We start from the raw sequence: 22399 nt of genomic DNA, 5'->3' as shown, positions 1-22399 counted from the left end.
CATAACGTGTGTGATAACATATGTGTTTGTCACACTCTTACAAGATCCGTGCACATGACACGATGGGAGTGAAGCAGGTATGCCCCCTCTCACCAATACATTTTGGGCTCTACATTGATGAGATCACGACCTTTATTGATCACCTAGGAGGTGACGGATCATTGCTTGCTGATTTGATGATACAAATATTGCTATATGTGAATGATATAGTACTCATATTCTCTTCAATAGTACGCCTACAGAGACACCTAGAGGCCTTAGAGATGTTCTGTAGGGAGAGAGACTTGATTGTTAACCTTGATAAGACCAAGATCATGATTTTTTTCAACACTTCATGGCAGTACTTCATAGACACAGCTTCACTTAGCGAGGGGAGCCGGTGGAGATCGTGTAGTCCTACACTTATCTAGGGGCATTCTTGATGGGACTAGTACACGGTGTGTGATGATTTTAGTGTTGGGGTAAAGGCACATTGCCACCCCTTTATTAAAAATATGACACCTATGACTTTTTTAAGACAGTCATAGGGGGAAAAACCTAATCCTAATAAAACCTATGAGTTTGTGGTGTGGCTCATCACTTCACACCCGCATCTTGAGTGTCACTCTCTCTCTCACCTTCTCTCTGTTGTTCTTCTCCCTCTGACCTTCCCTTTCAACTGGTATCAGAGCCAGCCTCTCTTCCCCCTCTACCCCTGCCTACCATACCCTCTACCTCCCTCGGGACTTGTGCCCTTGACATAGAGCAAGCAGCTAGGGCTGCAGCGCGGCACAGCTACGCGGGGCGACGAGGCAGCAGCGCGGGTAGTGCGCAGGCTGGGCGTGGGCGTAGGCATCGCACGCGTGGGCACAGACAGCGCACGGGCATCAGCTGGGCTTCGAGCCTATTCGCCGTACAGTCGTGTACGGACGTACTGTACGGACGTACGGTCGTCCGTACAGCCGTACGGACACCGTACTGTCGACCGTACTGTACGGACCGCTGTACAGACTGCGACAGTGAGCTGTTTTCTTTCGTTTGGGAGCAGCGTCAGGGATCTACGTCAAGGAAGGCTTGTTTTTTTTTCAAAATTTTTTTTTTTTGTACCCTGCACAAGTACACAGGTACAGCAGGTACTACAGTGCTGCCAGTACAAAGGTACAAAAGTACAGCAGGTACATCAGTTTTTTTTTGGGAGAAAAAGAGAAGGAGAGAGAGCACTCTGCTCTTCATTCAGGATCATTTTTCAGTTCTCAAAACTGTGTTTTTTTGAAAGTACAACAAGTACCTTCGTCTCCCTCGTGCTTGAGGTGACCAGTACCACAGTGTGTGGTTGATTGCACAGTTATCTTGTTTTGGGAAGGTAATGCCTTGATTTTGCAGAGGACTTTTATGCCTTTGCTGAGTGCAAATCTCAGCTTTTGGGTGACATTTTCAAAGGGCTTTTGCCTGGAAGCTTATGCAGTGTATGCCTTGAGGCAGTGTGGAGCCAGGGAGCCCACATTAGTCTTGTTTCCGCAAAGTACTCAGTGACATTTCTTGCAGGTCACATTTTGTGTACGACACCTTTTGAAAATCTCAGTTGAGCCACGCTTGGCCAGGGCGCATCGAGTTTACTTGGTCCCTAACTGTCCATCGTTGACAGTGCTCAAAAGATTTTCTCTTCAGTGTCTGTACGTTGGGATCTGTGTTGTTATTGTGTACACAGGGCTGTTTATGCATTGCATTGTCAAGTGAAAGTGCCAGGAGAGCGCTACATTTTGTATGCTACCTCAGTGTTGAGGTGTTCTTCACTTGGTACAGGTGTCAAATCAAGGGGCTTTTGCCCAGATTTTGATTGAGAGCACTTGGGTTACTGTCAGAGACCTTCAGATGCCTTTTATCCCCTTGGCAGAAGGGTGATTGCTTGAGATTTGTCCCATTTTCTGTTGCAGGTTTGTGACAGGCTGAAGAGTCTGGAGTTTTTTTTTTTTCAGTGAACAAAACAGTGTATGACAAGTGGTTTATGCATATAAAATCAGTGCAATACCTCATCTGAGGTGGGAGAAGTGATCAGGACAGCAGTGTTTTGTGCTTTGTCAGCTGATGATGCACTGTTAAAGCACTTTTGGAACAGCTGCAGCATTCTGAAATTACTGTTTTATGCCTATTTGAGCATGGTACAATGTGTCAGAAGGTACAGTAATTGGAGGGAAATTTTTTCTGTTTTGCTGCAGATTTTTTGACAGTAAAAACAGTACTATTGTGAGTGCTCTTGGCTCTTGATAGAGCAGGTTTTTCTGAGAAATCAGAATTTTATTCAGTCTTTTTTGACTTACAGGGAGTCAGATACTTTCCTTATCTGATATGGCATCAGGGGGAAGTGAATCATCAATTCTGAACATAAAGAAGTTGAAAGGGGCACACAATTATGCATTATGGGCAGAACAGTGTTTGAATGTACTTCTGCTTAAGAAGATTTCTAAGCCCATAAGGGTGAAGGGTGTCAAGCCATCTGGGATGTCAAATGATGAGTGGGAGGAGCTAGATCTGTCCGCGAGGGCTGCTATCATGCTTACTCTCAGTGATTCTCTTGTGTACAATGTTCAGGCTGAAAAGACCTCTTATGGTGTATGGCAGAGGCTAGCAGAGTTGTATGCCCAAAAGAGTTCAGCCAGTAAGGTGTATTGGTTGAAGAAGCTGGTTGATCTTCGCATGAAGTTAGGTACAGCTATGACCTCACACTTGAGTGAGTTCAATGCCATCTTTACACAGCTGATTGCACAGGGGTTGAACCTTGATGAGGAGTTCAAGGCTACTTTCTTGTTGTGTACCCTTCCTGAGAGTTGGGACACTTTCAAGACCACCTTGTCTAATTCGAATGTCACTCTTATATATGCTGATGTAGAGAGCTCTCTCCTCGTGGAGGAGATGAGCAGGAAAAATAATGCGGGCAGCAAGTCTTCAAATGCTTTGCAGGTACAGGAAAGAGGCAGGACTTAGCAGAAGGGGAGATCTGCTAGTAAGTCCAAATCCCGCAGTCAGTCCCGTGGTAAAAAGGATATTGAATGCTTTTATTGTGGCAAGAAGGGACATGTGAAGTCTAAGTGCTTCAAGTTTATACGGGATCAGAAAGCCAAGAAGGCTGAAGCAAAGGATGCAGGCAGTGGAAGCAAAGGCAAAGGCAAGGCCAAGGTAGATGACTTGGATGCAGTGAATGTTGCAGCAGAGGACAGTGACAGTGACAGACATGAGGTATTATGTTCTTCTGCTGTAATTGCACACACATTGGTTATTGATGGCCATGACATGCACACCTGGCTCTTGGATTCAGGTGCTTCTTTTCATGTTACTCCTCATAAGGAGTGGTTTACTTCTTACACAGGTACTCATGGAGTTGTTCACCTTGGGAACAACTATGCATGTCAGATTGCAGGGATTGGCAGTATACAGATAGTATTCCCTGATGGACGGTCATTTATGCTTGATGGTGTTCGCCATGTGCCGCAAATCAAGAAAAATCTGATTAGCACTGGCTTGTTGGATGACAGTGGTTACCACACCACATTTGGGGATTCCAAATGGGTGATTACTGATGGCCAGGTTGTAGTGGCTGAGGGTTATAAGAGTGATACCTTGTACCCTCTTTATGTTTCGAGTGTGGGTAATCATGTTGTTGCCATAACCGAGCTGCCAAAGGTTTCATTGTGGCATAGCCGGTTGGGACACATGTCTGTTAAAGGAATGCAAGAACTGTCACGTTTGGGTTATCTGCCGTCTCTTTCTTTTTCAGATTTGCCTACTTGTGATCATTGCATATTTGGCAAGCATTCTGTGACTCCTCATAAGAGGAGAAATCCCCAAAATAGAGCACCGCTTGATCTAGTGCACACTGATTTGTGTGAGATGCCACAGTTATCACTAGGGGGTGCAAAGTATTTTATTACTTTTATTGATGATGCCACACGCAAAGTGTGGGTCTATTTCTTGAAGCATAAAAGCGATGCCTTAGATGCTTTCAAGAAGTTTGTCGCTCAGGTTGAGAATCGGACAGGTCGCAGGCTGAAATGCCTCAGATCCGATAATGGGGGTGAGTATGTGTCACATGCTTTTGTGCAGTTTTGCGAAGCTAAGGGCATCAAACAGGAACTCACAGCCCCTCATAATGCATCTCAAAATGGTGTAAGTGAGCGGATGAATCGAACTATTCAGGAGAAGGTTCGATGTATGTTGTCTTATGCTGCATTGCCCCATGGCTTTTAGGCAGAAGCCGTGCAAACAGCAGTTCACATTATTAATAGGTCGCCAAACAAGGCTTTGGAGTTGAAAGTGCCAGAGGAGGTGTGGTCTGGCAAGCCACCCTCATATAAGCACTTACGTGTGTTTGGCTGCGAGTGCTTTGCTCATGTACGCAAAGAACTACGCACCAAACTGGAGCCAAAGTTTCTCAGATGCATCTTCATGGGTTATGGTGACGAAGGTAAATTGGGGTACAGGTTATGGGATCCCGTTAAACGGAAGATTATACGCAGCAATGATGTCATCTTTAAAGAGGATAGTGTACACAAGGAACCCGTGCAACCTGTGGAATACAGGAGGGTTATTTATGATGATGATGGACAGCAAAGAATGCCCTTTTATATGCAGCAGCAGGCTGCTGCAGATAACCCTGTTCAAGAGGGTATACAGGCTGAAAATCAGCCAGATAATTTTGCCAATGATGCACCACTGAATATGCCAGCAAATGGGGCTGTAGAACAGCCAGATATGGTGGTACAGCCACCCGTCATGCATGACGAACAGGCTAGACAGCAGCCTAATCCGGATCATTTTGTTAGGAGGAGCACCCGTGTACAACGGCCTCCTGACAGGTTTGTTCCAGGAGCCAATAATGTGGCTGATTTTATCATGCTGACAGATTGTGGTGAGCCTTCCAGCTTCAAGGAAGCTATGGGAAGAACAGAGAAAAGGAAGTGGGAGAAAGCCATGCAATCTGAAATGGACTCCCTACTTCAAAATGATACATGGGACTTGGTGCAGCTACCTGCAGGCAAAAAGGTTTTGCCATGCAAGTGGGTTTACAAAGTCAAAGTGGATTCAAATGCTTTACCTCGGTATAAGGCCAGATTGGTTGCCAAGGGATTTAACCAGGAAAAGGGCATTGACTTTGATGAGATCTTTTCCCCTGTAGTCAAGATCACTACTTTGAGAGCAGTGTTAGCTCTTGTTGCTCATGACGACATGGATTTATGTCAGATGGATGTGAAGACAGCCTTTCTTCACGGAGATCTTCATGATGAGATCTATATGAGTTAGCCAGAGGGATATGCTGTTAAAGGGAAAGAGCAGCTTGTGTGTAAGCTCAAGAGGAGCTTGTATGGACTCAAGCAGGCGCCAAGGGAATGGTACAAGAAGTTTGATGCCTTCATGCAGTCCCAAGGGTATCATCGGTGTGAGACCGATCATTGCTTGTACACCAAACGGGCAAAGGATGGCAATTTGATGCTACTCATTCTATATGTGGATGACATGCTTATTGCCAGTAAATCTCAGCATGAGATTAGTGCTTTGAACAAACAACTGCATAAGTCTTTTGACATGAAAGACTTGGGTGATGCAAACCATATTCTTGGCATGCGTATTACTCGTGACAGGTCCAAGGGACTTTTGTTTCTGTCACAGAAGGAGTACATTGACAAAGTACTGCAGAGGTTTAAAATGGAGGGGGGGAAGTCTATTAGTATCCCGTTGCCTCCACATTTAAAACTCAGCAGTAAGGACAGCAGATGATAAGGCTGAAATGGCCAAGGTTCCGTATGCATCTGCAGTTGGTTCTTTGATGTATGCCATGGTTGCCACTCGTCCGGATATTGCTTTTGCGGTGGGAGTCATCAGCAGGTATATGGCAAATCCAGGCAAGCGGCACTGGGAAGTAGTGAAAGGTGTCTTGAGGTATCTCAAGGTTACCAAAGACTTGTGCATATGCTATGGTAGGCAGGATGCATTGGTGCATGGTTTTATAGATTCAGACTATGCAGGGAATGCAGATAACCGAAGTCTACTACCGGTTATATTTTCACATTTGCAGGAGGTGCTATATCATGGGTGTCTCGGTTGCAGAAATGCGTTGCACTGTCAACTACTGAAGCTGAATATGTTGCAGCCACTGAGGCTTGCAAGGAAGCAATATGGCTTACTCGGCTGGTGGGAGACTTGGGCATTACAGGAGATATGCCAGTTTTGCATTGTGGCAACATCGTTCCATTCCAAGATTGCAGCCTCTCCTTTCTTGATTTTCTGGGTGAATTCAACATGTTTACCCTTCAGAGTGTCTTGCAAGAATGCCAAGCCTTTTCTGAGCTTTTCATTCTCAGATTTCAGTTGATCTATGATCTTGCATTCTTCTTCTGAAGTTCCCTTTGCCCCCTTGAGCTGCTTCATTTGTTCCCTAATGGTGTTCAGCTCCTCGTGTAGGGATGGCTGAAGCTCCCCTTCATCTCCATGTGTATTTGCCTTCATTCGAGCTTCCAAGCTCTCTATCTTGGATGTAAGAAGACTTTTTTTCACGTCCATATCTCGCATCATATCTGTTTTTTCTTGTTCCCCGTCCTTTTTCTTGGCCTTTTCCTTCCTCCACTCTTCTTGTATTTTCCCTCCTTGCTTTCTAAATTCAGCAAGGGTTTTGTCAACATGAGCTTTTTCGGCCAGTAAGGCCACATTTGTGGCCTTTAGGTTGTCTATTTTTTCAATCAACACAAGGCATATTTTGTTGAGGCATGTGAGCACTTCAGTGGTACCTTTGTGAGCTGTCCCATTCGAGAGGGCCGTCAAAGCAGATTCCAAGGCTTGTTTTTCCCAAATATCCTCCACACATCCACGTGTAGGCATGTTGCAAATGTTTACTGCTTGTTTTTCTGTTTTTTACAGAGGTAATGCATAGAAAAGGGGGTATCCCACTGAAATCACATATTTACATGCCTCGGCGGGGTGAATGTCAATGTTGGTGTAGTGTTTCCTCTCCCCTCTACTTGCCTTGCCTGCCTTAGTACCTCATTGTAGTGCCTTGTACCTTTTTCTGTCCCTTCTTTGCTTCAAGGTCGATTTTCTTGGGGATACTTGATTTTCTTGATTTCTTGCAGGTGTCGAAGCTAAGGGGCTGCTCTTTCGGTGCTATGGAGGAGGTAGGGGCAGCCAACGGGCTGCTGAGCTGCTGCTGGTAGCTGTTGCAGGTGTCGCCAAAGGAGAGGGGAGCCAGCTGTAGATGAGGCTGTTCAGGCTGCTCCTGAGCAGTCGCCTAGGTATAATTGGCTTGCTAGGGTCTGTAGGTAGGCTAGACATTGTAGGTAGGCGGGGGCTAGGTTAGGCTAGGCTAGAGGTGTCACGGCAGATTTAGGTGCAGGCGGAGGCTAGGCTAGAGGTGTCGCGACAGGTAGGGGGGGCTGAGGGGTGGCGAGGGGGTGGCTGTTGTGGCTGAGAGAGAGAGAGAGAGAGAGAGACGCGCACACACATATATTTTTGTCTACATGGATAATCAACTCTTGGTGGAAATAGAAGTCCAATTTACGTGAACAGGATATTTGAGAGAGAGAGAGAGAGAGAGATATACACACACATATTTATATTTTTGTATTCATGCATAATCAACTCTTGGTGGATATGGAAGTCCAATTTACGCGAACATGATATTTTAATTTGTACAACTCATTTGTGCTATTGGATTTTGGTCTTAATGGATTCTCAATTTATGTGTTTGATGGCCACGTGGGATCTAATATGGATTTAAAAAATTAATCCATTTGAGAAATTTTTGAAGTCAAATATAGATTGGTAGCACCTATCAGGCAAAATTTTCTTATGCTAGGATGGGAACCATAGGATTGGAGCCTAAATGGAGAAAATCTGTTGCAGCCACTTTTCCATGATCTTAAGTCCTGTGGTCTTCTAGTTGTGGCACAGAGTTGGACAATTCCCACTATCCACACACACACACACACTTTTTTCTAAAGAAACAGATTCATTAGAATAAATATACATTGATAGCTATCCCAAAATGAGACAGCTACTACTCAAAGCTAAAAACAGTAGTAAAAGACTTCTAACTGGGCCAAAGGAAGGTCTCCAAGTGCATCTTTGAGAGATCGATTCAAGGAAGAATGGAAGAAATGATAAATATCGAACCGAGAGTGCTCATACATTTGAATGTTACAAGCTCGATATAGTGACCAGAAAGCCCAGTAACGGTACCAATAGAAGAATTGATCATAACCTGGCCTAGAGGCATTATCTGCCTAAAGCATTCAGAGTTTTCACAAAAAAAGTGTGTGTGTGTGTGTGTGACTTCTCAGGAGACTGTGCTTCATTTGTTTTGGCTTTGCCTATGCTCCCGCGAGTTCTTGGATCTTCTTCAACAGCGCCTAAGAGCGAGATTCCCGACTGTTACTTTTGTGAAGTCTTTCTGGTTCTTTGGATTTCATCCACACACACTGGATTTTGATCTTTTCTTTGTTTGGGTTCATTATTGGGCACTCTGAACTTCATGGATAGACAGGATTGTAGAGTCTTTGGTGATCCCACATTCTCTTTGTTTGCTTTCTTCAAGCGTTCTCTACAACAATTTTTCTTTGATTGCTTGCAGACTCGATACATAGATTATGCTATATATTTGGCATATACAGAGATTTTCAGCTGATGTATTTTACAGTGCCTCATTTGAGGTGACTATTCTTGTAATATAAACAATCTTGGGGCATGGGCTGTCCATTGCTCCTTTGATCCCTCTAAAGTTAATGCATTCTTTACTGCTAATGATGCTCAGTCTTGGTATTTTGATAGTGGTGCTTCCAAGCACATCACATCTTGCAGACAGCTGTTTCATTCCTTAGCTAATGCACCTCGAGGGAGGACTGTCACATGTGCTAATAATGGTTCCTATGCTGTAAAAGGAATTGGAGATGTGCAGCTCACATCCATTTCAAGCCATCCTGTCACTTTGACAAATATTGTTTTTGTGCCTGGAATTGAAGTCAACTTGATTTCAATTTCAGCAATTGCCACTTTAGGTTTCAGAGTGATTTTTGATGGATACAGATGCCTAGTATATGATCTTCGTGATGACAATGCCATAGTTCTCATTGGCACTTTGCAAAAGGGGCTTTATCACCTTGATCATCACTCTGAAGCATTTGCTATTTCAGATTCACAGCTTGCTGAAACTCATCTTTGGCATGAGAGAATGGGTCATCTCAATTATAGAGCCCTTGCCAAGTTACATTCACAGGGCATGGCAAATGATGTACCTCAAACTCTCACAGTTTCCAAACATGTGTGTGAGGGTTGTCTTTTGGGTAAGATGCATTGGTTTCCTTTTCAAAATATTGTCCAAAATTCTCACAAAGGAAATTGCAGCTAGTGCATAGTGATATCTGTGGCCCAATGAGGACAAATGCCATTGGAGGGTACAAATATTTCATGACTATAATTGATGACTTCAAGATATTGCTGGGTATATGCTTTAAAAGCCAAATCTGAATTGTTCTCATGCTTTCAGAGGTGGTTGAATATGGTTGAGAATGAATCAGGATGCAAGCTTGTCACCCTCAACACAGATAGGGGGAGAGTATATGTCAAAGGAGTTTGATGCATTTTTGTCTTCACGGGGCATTGTTCACTCATGCACTACTCCTTGCACTCCTCAGCATAATCCTGTTCCTGAAAGGAAGAACAGGTCCACTATGGAGATGGTCAGATGCATGCTTAAGGCCAAGTCCTTGCCCAATAAATTTTGTCTTGATGCAGTGATGTGTGCCAACTATGTGCTGAATAGATCGCCTACAAGGGCATTGAGGACTGTTACACCTTATGAAGCATGGAAAGGCAGGAAGCCTTCACTTTCACACATGAGAGTTTTTGGGTTTCTTGCATATATGTTCATGTACCATCTCAGCTAGACATAAGCTTGATGATAAGGCAATCAAATGCATATTTATTGGTTACAGCTAGGAGAGCAGAGGGTATCGGTAATACCAACCAAATACTGGGAAGATTATTGTCAGTAGAGATGTAATCTTTGTTGAACATTCGGCTTCTCCTCTTGTGGACTGCAAAGCTAAGCCAGAAGTTGACATGTTTGATGCCTTTGACTCTTGGTTACTTCTACTTTCCTCAGAGGGGGACTTTGACCAGCTACATGAGGCTCCTGCAGGCCCTAACAAGCAATGATTAGCCAGCACCCCATGCTGATTTGCAGGTTCCTCTTCCAGCACAAAATGATCCCCCTATTCATGATGTAGTGATTGAAGAAAGAGTTGTCAATAGACAGCAAAGGCAAGTTCCCAAATGGCTTCTTGACACATTGAGGGACAGCAAACAAGATCAGCCTCTTGCTGCCCGGACAAGATCAGGGAATAGACAGATGCATTGTCATTTTCTTGAGTTTGCACTCCTTGCTACAGCTTGCAATGAAGAGCCTTTGTGCCATAAAGATGCTTTTGACAGCAAAGAGTGGACGGATGCAATGAGAGCTGAGCTACAATCTATTGCCAAAAATGACACATGGGAATCAGTAGATCTCCCTCCTGGCAAGCATGCCATTGGTACCCGGTGGGTCTACAAATAAAAAAGGAAATCTGATGGCAGCATAGATCGACACAAAGCCCGTCTTGTTGCAAAAGGGTATGCCCAACAACAAGGCATTGACTTTGAGGAGACCTTTGCTCCCACTTCCAGGATTACTACTATTAGATGTGTCATTGCCATTGCAGCCCATCACCATTGGCATGTGCACCAGCTTGACATCAAGACTGCCTTTCTTTATGTGACACAACCTCCTGGCTTTGAGGTTGTTGGCTCTGAAAACAAGGTATGCCGACTGAGAAAAGCCCTTTATGGTTTGAAGCAGGCACCCAGGGCATGGTATGCTAAAATTCATGCACACTTACTGTCCCTTGGTTTTTAGAATAGCCCCATAGAGCCCACTCTTTATGTCCATGGGAGTGGATCTGATTTTTTAGTGCTGATTTTATATGTAGATGACATGCTGATCACAGGCCCTGATACTCAGCATATTGCAGCTTTCAAGGCTGATTTGCGGCAAGCTTTTGAAATGTCAGACATGGGACAGCTGCACTATTATTTGGGCATTCAGTTTGCTCATGTTGAGGGGGGTATCATGATGTCACAGTCCAAGTATATTGGATAGCTCCTTGATTGTTTTCAGTTTGAGGATTGCAAGCCAATCTCTACTCCAATGGACCCTGGCTTCAAATTTTCAGCTCATGATGGGAGCCCACCATGTGATATCACTCTTTACCAGCAGGCTGTTGGATGTCTCATTTACTTATGCCACACCAGACCTGACTTACAGTATGCTGTATCCCAGCTCAGCAGGTTCATGCACATGCCTAGTTCACAGCATTGGCAGGCAGTGAAGAGAGTCTTCAGATATCTCAGAGGCACTCAGGATTTAGCCCTCTTCTATGGTGATCAGGGTTCACTTAGCATGCATGCTTACACGGATAGTGACTGAGTAGGTTGTTTCGACACCAAAGTGTCACATACCGGCAAGTGTTTTTTGCTTGGCAGTTCATGTATCTCTTGGCTCAGCAAGAAGCAACCCACAGTTGCCACATCTAGCTGTGAGGTTGAGTACAGGGCAGCCTTCACCGCTACAGTAGAGTGTGTCTGGCTTTGATAGCTACTTACAGATCTTGGTATTCGCCAAACATCCTCCACTATGGTCTACATTGACAGCCAGAGTGCTTTGGCCATTGCGTGTAATCCAATGTTTTATGCGCATACCAAGCACATTGAAGTTCACTATCATTGTGTTCGAGAGCGGTTGTCAGCAGGAGACAGAGAGTTGTCCTACCTTCCCACAGAGGACAACATAGCAAATATGTTGACAAAGGCACTTCCTCGTCCCAAGTTTGAAGTCTTTCGACAGGGTTTACACTTGGTTCCCTTTGTTACATGATCTGGCATACCTTGTACATTAATAGGTGGCTATATCCTTTGGGATGAACATGTGCCACCATGACTAGAAAATACCAGGTATTCTGAGACATTTCCAGAATACTTCAGCCCATACCATGGAGGGGGGTTTGTAGGCCATCTTCTCCCGGTCGTATTGATGCCCTCTGGCCTTGGTATGTGCCATGTAGCTTTAGTTATTGGCACTTAGGTCACCTAGTACTTTTAGTGTCTTATGATACCTAGTACTAGTGGTACCACTAGGACACTAGGTCCTAGGGCTCTCTTTTATAGTACTTTGTACTTTCATTTTCACACTAGTTGATGTGAAGGCTTCCACTTCTTGCTCCATCCTTGTGCATCCTTTTGCTTCCGTGAGCTTACACAGCATAAGTAGATGCTCTTGGAACATTCTCCTCTTTTTTATGGACGATAAATGGTTAATGTTCTCCCATGGTTGTTTGCCAGGGATTATCAAGCTTTGATCAGACATTGTTGTCCGGTGTGGGTGGAAGTAGTGGACTTCCCTCAACGCCTTGCTTCTTTGTTGCAAAACTTGCAGCTTCTTTGGGCAAGGTGGTGTGTCCACCACGACCAAATCACAACACTAATGGATTTTGTATTTTGTGGAATAGAGATAATCCCACTCTAGAAGCCTATGATGTTACTGTCAACAATGTTGCCATGGGAAGTGCTTTCTATAAGCTTAAATGGGGATTATTTGCAGGAGCTTGCTTTGAATGCAATCAGTTCGGGCACATGGCTTCGCAATGCCCTCTGGTTTTACACAAAATGCCTCTAGATGCTATGCTTGCTCAAATGCATCCTAAGCATTCTCCTAGCTCTTCTCTGGTTAAAAATAAGCCAAACAAGCCTACTAGTGCAGCCCAGGATAAGGGAAAAGCTCTGGTTGTGTCGAATGGAAATGCCTCTTGTTTGATGCCTTCTACTTCTCAATCAAAAGTAAAGGAAAAGACTTTGCAGGAAGCTTGGCAAAGTCCAAGAAAAATTGTGACAACACGGAGACTTCTCCCTCCTCGTACATGGAATGGTTCATCTTCAAATGGTTATTCTCCTCAAGAAAATTCAGGAATTGGCATTACATGGGCTGTTGACAGCAAGTCGCACCCTTTTCCCTAAAGAGGAAATTACAGGTCTTTTGTCTTCTCCACGGACACTTGTATCTTGTCAGGGTTGTGGGCCGAATTGTGAGAATGAAATGCAGACTTTATACTTTTGGTTCTCAGCTGTACATATTCTGTAAATATGTTGTCACATATAAAAAATTTGACTCTCAATGTACAGGGGTTATGTGATCCCAGGAAATGGAAACTTGTCTGGGGCTATCTCAATCAATTACAGCCTGACATAGTGGCATTGCAAGGGCATAACTAGCATATGTATGCTGGTCATTATGGGCATTTTGCTGGCTGTTCATATAGTGTCTCATTCAGAGAGAAATTTTTGAATTTGCTTCGGTTTATGCACCTCAATCTTCTCGCAATAGAGGTTTAATTTGGGCTGATATGCAAGGCTACCCTTGGAGACAGCATGCCTTTATTTGTGGGGATTTTGATAATGCTCCTCAGCAAGGTGATATTACTTGTAGCCATACTCATATGTTTGCTTCTGAGCGCCATCATTGGTCGAATCTATTACTTCATCTCAGTCTTGTTGACCTTTGGAAAGAATCACAGCCAATGTCTTTTCAGCATAATGCTCATTCTTCTTGTTGGGCTCATCTAGATCATTGGTACAGGGTTAAAATCCTCAGCACTATGATTATCTCAGTGCTAAAATATGGGTGGATTATGCTTTTATGCATTCTGATCATGCCCCTTTGTGGTTGAGGATCATGAAGAATCTCTCTTCATGACATGCTTGATGATCGGCTTACAAAAAGAAGACTACTCCTTGTCAATAATAGTTATTTGGAGCATGATGCATACAAGGCCATGGTATGTGAGGCTATCCACCCCTTGTCACGACTCACAACAATCTCGCTTTGGCATTGACTATGGTTGGGAAGCTTTCATTGCTAGAATGCAAGCAGTTATTCGCAACTATGGAAAAACTTACATGAAGACTTTGAGAGAGAATGTTGCTCATGCTAAACACACGTGTCAATCCTTGACTGAGCTGAGTCGTAATAGAAATCTTTCTATGGAAGAAAATCAGATATATGCCAGGCCAAACATTGTTTGCAATGCAATGACAATAGAAAAATCTCTAAATGGGAGACACAGGCATGACAGAGGGCTTTTTTGGATAAAGGATGTTCTCATCCAAAGCCTTTTTTTAAGGATTACACAATAAGAGGCACTCTCAAAGTATTTGTTGGGTTCTTCTCTCTAATGCTGTTTGGACTTCTTCTTGGGCACCACTTGCCGCAGCTTGTGTTAATCATTATGTTGCTCAATATATCGACCATTTGGTGGCGACTGACATGGTACATGGCTTGCATATTCCTAGAAGTCGCCCTTTAGTTGCTCAGGCCTATGCAGATGATTTCTTTTTTTTGCCACAGAATACTGAAAGGGACCTTTCTTCCCTTATTCAGGCTCTCTCACTGTATGGCATGGCTGCTGGCCTTCATGTAAATTTTCAGAAATCTCTCTTGTTGCCTTTGCATTCTAAAGATTGGCATAGTCAGGTATGGCCGGGGGAAATTGTCCCGCCCAATCAGCTGGAACATGTCTTTCTATGGTGTGTTTTGTTGGGGGTTGTTCCATATGGACAGCTTTTATCATGCAGACGTATTGCTCCAGCTATTTGTCGTAGTAGGTGTTTAGCTCCGAGGGAATCTGTATCTCATTGTTTTTTGAACTACCCCGAAACACGGAGCTTATTGTAAGAAAACAATACAACGTCTGTGCTCAACAGATAACAAGATCTTATACGCAAGGGAGAAAAACAGATAGTATGGAGAATCAAATATTTGATTACTATAGAACTGATACAATAGATGGCGCTGCCTCCCAACCGTGCGCTCCTGTGTGAGGAGCTTCAATGGCGTGTTGGAAACAGTAGAGGACGGAGGCTGGATGCTAAGGAATTAGGGTTGCTGTAGCCAGTGATGAAATGGGCTTCACGGGCTTTGCTCTTATATAGCCCTAGTCGTAGTCGGTTAGGCTCAATTGGGTGACCGACCCAATCCGCCCAAAACGGTCGACTGGGGGTCGGTCCTGAAATAGGTCACCGACCATACGATAGAACTAGTGCGCAAAGCAGAGCAACTAACCTACAGCCTCCGTTCGGCCCACAGCCATCTGGGATCATCTGGGACTCCAAACGGGCCCCACAACCCGAGAGTGGGCTGCCTCGAGAAATGCTCCGTCTACCCTCAGTGCGGTCAGTCATGGGATGCCTTCCCGCACCTGCATGTAGCCTAGTTGGCAGTGTGCCAACTCCGTCCAGCCATCAGGCCACACATGGCTCCCATCTAGTGTCCAAACCAGGACCTACCGGATAACCGAGCTACTCAAATGCCTTCTCCTCATATGGGGGGCTTACAAGTAGAGTTAGCTGGTTCCCGCGTAGTTACACGAGAGTGGAGCATTGATATCTAACACCCCCCCTCAATGTCCACCCGCAAGTGAAGTTACTTTTTCGGCCCAATGCCAAGTCGATAAAGATGCCTCTCCAGCAAGTCTCTTCCAAGAGCCTTCGTGAAGATGTCCACAGCATTCTCTGTAGTCGGACAGTACACCAAGTCGACCTCTCCATCCATGATGAGCTCGCGTACAAAGTGATATTGAATCTCAATGTGTTTTGTGCGAGTGTGGAACACAGGGTTCTTTGCAATCGCCATGAAACTCTGATTGTCACATGATAACTGCGTGGACTTGTTCTGCATTGCACCCATGTCCCCCAAAATCCTCCTCAACCACACTGCCTCGCAAGAAGCAAAGCATGCTGATTTGTACTCAGCCTCGGTAGAAGAAAGAGAAACTGTGGGTTGCTTCTTGCTGACCCATGACACAGCTCCAGATCCAAGTGAGAAACAGTAACCTGTCACTGATCTCCTGCTGTCCACGTCTCCTGCCCAATCCGAGCCACAGAATCCAGTTAAGATGTTGCCCTTGGTATAGGTGATGCCATAATCAAGTGTGCCTTTGATGTATTTCAGCACCCGCATCCTTGCCCTCCAATGGTTCTCTCGGGGCTTATTGGAAAACCTGCTTAGTACACCAGTCACAAAGCTGATGTCCGGCTGCGTGTTGCACAAGTAAATCAAATTGCCCACAAGTCTTCTGTACTTCGCTTCGTCCACCAGTGGTGATGAATCCTCGTTTGAGAGCTTCACGTCAACCTCCATAGGGATACCAACTGTCTTACACTTAGCCATGCCAAATGCCTTCAGTATCTCTCCAACATACTTTAGATGTGAAATGAAGATCTATTTTGGCTCTTGTCAAACTTCAATCCCCAAACAGAAATGCATCAGTCCGAGGTGTGTCATTTCAAACTCTCTTCCTAGCAAATGCTTTGTCTGCGAGATCTCCTCTTCATGGTTCCCTGTTATGACAAGGTCGTCCACATAAAGGACCACGATCATACACTTGCCTCCTCCTCTGAAGATATACAAATTTGCATCAGATATAGTGATAGCTGTGGCATCTCACACAAATCAGTGTGCACTAGATCAAGCGGTGCTCTATTCTGGGGAGTTCTCCTCTTATGAGGAGTCATAGAATGCTTTCCGAAAATGCAATGATCACAAGTAGGCAAATCTGAAAATGAAAGAGACCGCAGATAACCCAAACGTGACAGTTCTTGCATTCCTTTAACGGACATGTGTCCCAACCGGCTATGCCACAATGAAACCTTTGGCAGCTCGGTTATGGCAACAACATGATTACCTACACTGGAAACATAAAGAGGGTACAAGGTATCACTCTTATAAACCTCAGCCACTACAACCTGGCCATCAGTAATCACCCATTTGGAATCCCCAAATGTGGTGTGGTAACCACTGTCATCCAACAAGCCAGTGCTAATCAGATTTTTCTTGATTTGCGGCACATGGCGAACACCATCAAGCATAAATATGCGTCCATCAGGGAATACTATCTGTATATTGCCAATCCCTGCAATCTGACATGCATAGTTGTTCCCAAGGTGAACAACTCCATGAGTACCTGTGTAGGAAGTAAACCACTCCCTATGAGGCGTAACATGAAAAGACGCACCTGAATCCAAGAGCCAGGTGTGCATGTCATGGCCATCAATAACCAATGTATGTGCAATTACAGCAGAAGAGCATAAAACATCATGTCTGTCACTGTCACTGTCCTCTGCTGCAACATTCACTGCATCCAAGTCATCTGCCTTGGCCTTGCCTTTGCCTTTGCTTCCACTGCCTGCATCCTTTGTCTCAGCCTTCTTGGCTTTCTGATCCCGTATAAACTTGAAGCACTTAGACTTCACATGTCCCTTCCTGCCACAGTAAAAGCATTCAATATCCTTTTTGCCACGGGATTGACTGCGGGATTTGGACTTGCCAGCAGATCTCTCCTTCTGCTGAGTCCTACCTCTTTCTTGTACTTGCAAAGCATTGGAAGACTTGCTGCCCATATTATTCTTCCTGCTCATCTCCTCCATAAGGAGAGAGCTCTCCACATCAGCATACATAAGAGTGACATTTGAATTTGACAGAGTGGTCTTGAAAGTGTCCGAACTCTCAGGGAGGGTACACAACAAGAAAGTAGCCTTGAACTCCTCATCAAGGTTCAATCCGTGTGCAATAAGCTGTGTAAAGATGGCATTGAACTCACTCAAGTGTGAGGTCATAGCTGTACCTTCCTTCATGCGAAGGTCAACAAGCTTCTTCAACCAATAAACCTTACTGGCTGAACTCTTTTGGGCATACAACTCTTCTAGCCTCTGCCATAGGCCATAAGAGGTCTTTTCAGCTTGAACATTGAACACAAGAGAATCAGTGAGAGTAAGCTCCCAACGTACAAACACTGAAGAGAAAATCTTTTGAGCACTGTCAACGATGGATAGTTAGGGACCGAGTAAACTCGCCCTGGCCAAGCATGGCTCAACTGAGATTTTCAAAGTGTCGTACACAGAATGTGACCTGCAAGAAATGTCACTGAATACACTGCGGAAACAAGACCAATGTGGGCACCCTAGCTCCACACTGCCTCAAGGCATACACTGCATACACTTCCAGGCAAAAGCCCTATGAAATTGTCACCCGAAAACTGAGATTTGCACTCAGCAAAAGCATAAAAGCCCTCTGCCAAATCAAGGCATCTGACCTTCCCGAAACAAAAAATAACTGTGCAACCACCACACACTGTGGCACTAGTCACCTCAAGCACGAGGGACACGAGTGTACTTGCTGTACCTCAAACACACAGTTTTGAGAACTGAAAGATTCCGAGAACTGAAAAATTCCGGGAATGAAGAGCAGAGTGCTCTCTCTTTTCCTTCTTCCCCCCAAAAAAAATGTGCCTGCTGTACCTTCTGTACCTGCGCAGGGTACCTGCGCAGGGTACCTGCTGTACCCTGTTCCTGCGAGGGCACGGATCCCCAACGAAAAATTTAGCCATGTACCTGCTTGTCGCGGCGTCCGTACGGCCACGTCCGTACGGTACGTTTGCCTGTACGACGTCCGTACAGCCAGTACGAACGGCCGTACTTGTCGCGGCTGCTGCCTTGCAGCCGATCGACGGGCTGCACGCAGCCGGTGTTGCACGCGTTGGCTGCACGCGGCCGGTGCTGTGCGGTAGAGGTGCTGGCTATGCCTGTTTGGTAGCGGGTAGCAACTAGCTGCTGCTGTAGCTGTCGTTGCCCGCGCGCGACCTGCTCTTGCGCGCTGCTCGCTGCTGCGCGCCCGCTCGTTGCTGCCGCGCACGAGGCCTGAGGGGAGAGGGAGGGGTAGACCGGAGTTGAGAGGGAGAGGTAGAGGCTCTGATACCACTTGTGAGGGAAAGAGTGAGGGAGTGGAACGATGAAGACAGAGAGAGAGAGAGGGAGACACAGGAAGTGTGGGTGTGTAAAAAGTATTGAGCCACACCACAAACTCAAGAGTTTTATTAGGATTAGGGATTCACCCTATGACTGTCTTAAGACAGTCATAGGGGTCATAACTTTAAAAGGGTGGCAATGTGCCTTTACCCCAACAGTAGCCACCAGTCGTAGTCGGTTAGGCTCAATTGGGTGACCGACCCAGTCCGCCCAAAACGGTCGACTGTCAGTCCCGAAATAGGTCACCGACCATACGATAGAACCGGTGCGCAAAACAGAGCAACTAACCTACGGTCTCCGTTCGGCCCCCCACAGCCATCTGGGATCGTCTGGGACTCCAAACGGGCCCCGCAACCCGAGAGTGGGCTGCCCCGGGAAATGCTCCGTCTACCCTCAATTGGTTAGTCATGGGATGCCTTCCCGCACTTGCATGTAGCCTAGTTGGCAATGTGCCAACTCCGTTCAGCCATCAGGCCACACATGGCCCCCATCTGGTGTCCAAACCAGGACCTACCGGATAACTGAGCTACTCAAATGCCTTCTCCTCATATGGGGGGCTTACAAGTAGAGTTAGCTGGTTCCCGCGTAGTTACACGAGAGTGGAGCATTGATATCTAACACTTCTGGCATCCTTCGGTAGAGATTGAGACTGAGATTTCCTCAGGCTTCTTTTGGCAAGCTTTTCTGGTTGTTTGGGATCTATCCTCAATGGACGGATTTTGAGTTGTTCTTTACCTGGGTTCACTACTGGGGACTCTGGACTCTCTGCAAAGATAGAAACCATAGAGTCTTTGGTGATCCAGTTTTTTCTACTATTGTTTTCTTCCGTCGTTCTTTGCAACAATCGCTCTTCGATTGTGTACAAACTCACTACATAGATCATGATGTATATTTTTTCTACACTGAGATTTTCTCTTGATGTAATCTTTCAGCTTACCAAATTTATGGGATAGCTATCTTGTAATATAAAGCATTCAAAGTTTTCACTTAAAAAAAGTGTGTGTGTGTGTGTGGGGGGGGTATCGCAGTCATTTACAGCCTGGCATAGTTGCCTTACAGGAGCATAATCAGCACATGTATGCTGGATAGCATGGTCATTTTGCTGGTTATGATATCCTCTATGCAGGACAACATGCTTTTTCTGGAGTGGTCTTTTTAATCAAGCATGATTTTCAGCCTACTATTGCATTCAATGATGCACAGGGCTGATCGATGGTTGTGCAACATCTTATACATGGACAATATTTGAATTTGCCTCGGTGTAGGCTCCTCAATCCTCGAAGTAGAGATATGGTTTGGGATGCTATGCAACGATATCCCTGGCGGCCACATGCCTTTCTTTGTGGTGACTTTAATAATGCTTCTCAACAAGGACATAATACATCAGGTCGCACACATATGCTGGCTTTGGAGAGGCAAAGTTGGTCTCAATTAATGCTGCAATTTAGTTTTGCTGATCTTTGGAACAAATCTTCCCCTCTGCTACCAGGTTTTACTTTAATTGGATTGCTGGTACAGAATCAATCCGCAGCATGGTGACATTCTCACTTTTTCTTTATGGGTAGATCATGCCTTCACGCATTCCAATCATGCTTCTCTTTCATTGAGGATCTCCTTTCATGAAATTCCAGTTGATCACTTGTTACACAAGAGACTCCTCATTGTGAATAATAGCTATCTAGCACATGATCGTTATAAAGAGATGGTTTTGAATGCATGTAAGCCTCTGTCAGAGCAGAGTCATATTGATATGGATTATGCATGGGATGCATTCGTCTTTCACATGCAATCAATGATTCGTGACTATGGCAAAGAATACATGAAGGCATTGAGACAGACTGTTGCTAGAGCCAAAGACACTTGTCAATCTTTGACCGAGTTAAGTCAATTTTGGCCTTTGTCTTTTGATGAAAATGCAGTTTTATGTCAGGCCAGATATTTTTTGCAAAGCAATGATCACAGGAAAATTACTAAATGGGAGATGAGCAAGATAGAGAGCCTTTCTTGACAAAGGTTGCTCCTCAAAGGAATTTTTTAAGACTGCACTACAAGAGATAGTGTGCAAATATCTGCAAAACCCAGATGCCTGATGGTATTTGGACTTCTCCTAGAGCCCAACTTGCTACAGCCTGTGTGGATCATTTTTCAAAGCGATTTGGGACAGGCGATCCTCCTTCTCAACAGGTTCTTGATGCGAGGCGTCAGTTATTATACAGCATGTTTCTCGTATTCTCTCTCCTCAGCAAGCTCTAGATTTGGAAGGCTCATTCACTGAAAGTGAATTCTTGGATGCGGTAAAATCCTGTGGTAGATTGAAATCTCTAGGATGGGATGGTCTTACAATTGAATATTTCATTATATTCTAGGATATCCTCAAGTCAACTTTGTTGTGCATGATAAATTATGCATGGGAAAAGCAGTGCATGCTCGACTCATGGAAGAAAGGGCTAGTCAAGCTTCTTCCTGAGAAGCAGATATGTGAGTCTCTGGCTAATTAGAGGCCTATTACCCGTATGCCTGTCATTTACAAGATCATCACTAAAATGGTGTTGAATCGGATTAAAGGGTATTTGCATGATGGCCTTCATCCTGCGCAATATGGTTTTGTTCCTCGAAGGCACATCACTGATAATATTGCAAATGCCTATGTTGGAATAGAATATGCAAATTATACTTAGTAGGATGTTTTACCGCTCCAAGTTGATATTGCTAAAGCATTTGACACAGTTTAGGGGGGTTTTATTTTGCAAACTATGATTGCATTGGGTTTTGGGCCAAAATTGCAGCACAAGATTTATTGGCTCTACAATGACAGTATAGCTGCTTGTATCCTATTTGGAGATATTTCTAAGGAGTGGACCCTTTGGTGCTCAGTACGGCAGGGTTGTCCACTATGTGCACTGTTATATGCCATAGCCACTCATCCTATGCTTCAATATATGGATCATCTCGTCACCTCGGATGAGCTTCATGGTCTGGAAATTCATGACAACAGCCCTTTGATTGCTCAAGCTTATGCATATGATTCCTTTTTTACTCCACAGAATACTGAGCAAGATCTAGCTTGCTTGATGCAGGCATTATCATTATATGGGTTGGCGGCTGGTCTATATATTAATTTCAGAAGTCTAAACTATTGCCTTTGCATTTGAAAGAGTGGCATGCTCTTTTATGGCCGAGGGAACTATTCCACCCAACCTGATGGTTCGGCATTTGGGCTATCCTTTGGGTTGGTCGGTTACATGTCGCCAACAAGCTGATTGGATTTTAGCCAAGCTGGAAAAAAAGCTGGAATATTGGAAATTGGCAACATGGCCTCTTCATGTTAGGCTATTCATTGTTCAATCAATTTTGGTAGCTTATATTCAGTTCTATCTGCCTCTCATGATGTTCAACGAGGTTGAATTGTCTTCTTTTATGTCCACTATTTTGGAAACTTTTTGGTGTTCGAAACATGGTAGGCAAAGTTTGAGATTACTCTCTTTACATCATC

At 44.7% G+C, this 22399-nt stretch overlaps 1 protein-coding gene across 1 annotated transcript in view; it reads left to right on the top strand.

Moving 5' to 3' along the window:
• The window catches only part of LOC147895207 (uncharacterized), a 115630-nt gene that overhangs the window by 44719 nt on the left and 48512 nt on the right, over positions 1-22399 (top strand). The gene's annotated exons all lie outside the window — the stretch shown is intronic.

This window comes from Dipteris shenzhenensis, chromosome 13 (assembly GCF_047967505.1).
Source record: "Dipteris shenzhenensis isolate YYH24624 ecotype China chromosome 13, Dip_SZ_1.0, whole genome shotgun sequence".
Taxonomy (NCBI): domain Eukaryota; kingdom Viridiplantae; phylum Streptophyta; class Polypodiopsida; order Gleicheniales; family Dipteridaceae; genus Dipteris; species Dipteris shenzhenensis.
The sequence above is the reverse complement of the archived record's forward strand: the minus strand, read 5'-3'. Positions and strand labels throughout refer to the sequence as shown.